Here is a 1,788-nt window from a genome sequence, read left to right as displayed (position 1 = left end):
GAAGGAAGGTTGGGCAATCCTACTTCCGTAGTGATACTGCCTCGGAAACCCAAAGAGGGGTCGCTATGAGTCGGGGCCGACTCGACGGCAAATAACAACAACAACAACAAATGCTTTCAAGATTTATTTATGTTGTAGTATATGTCAGAACATTCTTTCTCTTTACAATTGCATAATATTACATTGAATTATACACTACATTTTGTTTATACATTCACCTGTTGACAGACATTTTAGTTGTTTCCATTATTACAGCTATTGTGAAAAGCGTTACAATGAACATTGGTATATAGGTTTTGGTTTGCATTCCCACCTTCACTTATTATGCCTTTATAGCCATAATATACCTACAACTGGAATTTCTGGGTCGTATGGTAGTTCTTTTTGCTTTTTAAGTGTGGTTTTGGTGAAAGTTTACACAGCAAAGTAATTTTCCATTCAACAATTTATACATGTTTTGTTTTGTAACATTAATTGCAATTCTCTCAGTGTGTCAGCACTCTTTCTACTTCACTGGATTCCCCATTTTCCATTCATCTTTCTTTGCTGCCCTTTCCTGTCTTTTGTTTTTGGGCAAGTGCTGCTCTTTTGATCTCATATGGTTGATTATCCTGAGAAGTAAGTTCCTTATGGGTGTTATTTTTACTTTATAGGTCTGCCTGTTGTTTGGCTACAAGGTGATCCCAGGAGGCATGTTCATTTCCAGGCCTCAAATGTGTCTGAGGTCCACAGTCTCAGGGGTTCCACCAGTCTCTATAATGACAGTAAGTCTCTTTTTTTGTTTGTTTGTTTGTTTTTTATGATTTTGAATTTTGTTCTAATTTTTTTCTCCCATTTTGTCCATGACCTTCTATGGTGCCCATCAGAGTGTCAGTAGTGGTAGCTGGGCACCATTTAGTTCTCCTGGCCTCATTATATGGTAGTTCTATGTTCAACATTTTGTGGAACTGCTAACTGTTCTTCACAATGGCTGCACCATTTTCTTTTCCCATCAGCAACGGACAAGGGTTCCTGTTTCTCCCAGGGCTTCAAATTTGTTCATTCGGTTCAACCCCATTCTGAGAATTTGCATTTCTATCCCAGATACACTGAATCAGAATCTACATTTTAACAAGATCCTCAGATGAATATTTATGTGTACATAAGAATCTTATATCTAGAAGAATCACCTAGAAATCTTGTTAAAACATAGATTCTGATTCAGCATTTCGGGGATGGAAATATAAGTTCTCAGCTGGGGGGTCAAAGCTAAATGAACTGGTTTGAAGCTCTGTTCCTCAGCTAGCTTCTCTAACACCTGCTGTTTTCTTTCTTTCTTTTTTTTTTTTTTTTTTAAATCATTGCTATTCTAATATAAGTGAGGTGATAACTCATTGTGCTTTTGATTTGCATCTCCCTAATGGCTAATGAGGAGCTCTGATGGTACAGTGGTTTCTTGCTTGGCTACTAACTAAATGGTTGCTGGTTCAAACCTACCCGTGGCTGCATGGGAGAAAAGAGCTGGCAACTTACACCCATAAAGACCATAGTTTAACACACTCTATGGAGCAGTTCTACTCTGTACTATGAGGTCACCTATGAGCTAAAATCAACTCCAAAATATCTAAAAACAACAACAACAAATGGCTAATGATGTTAAGCATCTTTTCAAGTGCCTGTTGGCCATTTGAATATCTTCTTTGGTAAACTGTTTATTCAAGTCCTGTGTCCATTTTTTTCTTTTATTGTGATTTGGGTGAAAATTTACAGAGCAAATTCACTTTCCATACAGCAGTTCACATACACTTT

This window comes from Orycteropus afer, unplaced genomic scaffold (assembly GCF_000298275.1).
Source record: "Orycteropus afer afer isolate SDZICR_OR568_19922 unplaced genomic scaffold, OryAfe1.0 scaffold00019, whole genome shotgun sequence".
NCBI classification, from domain to species: domain Eukaryota; kingdom Metazoa; phylum Chordata; class Mammalia; order Tubulidentata; family Orycteropodidae; genus Orycteropus; species Orycteropus afer.
Note: the sequence above shows the minus strand (reverse complement) of the source record.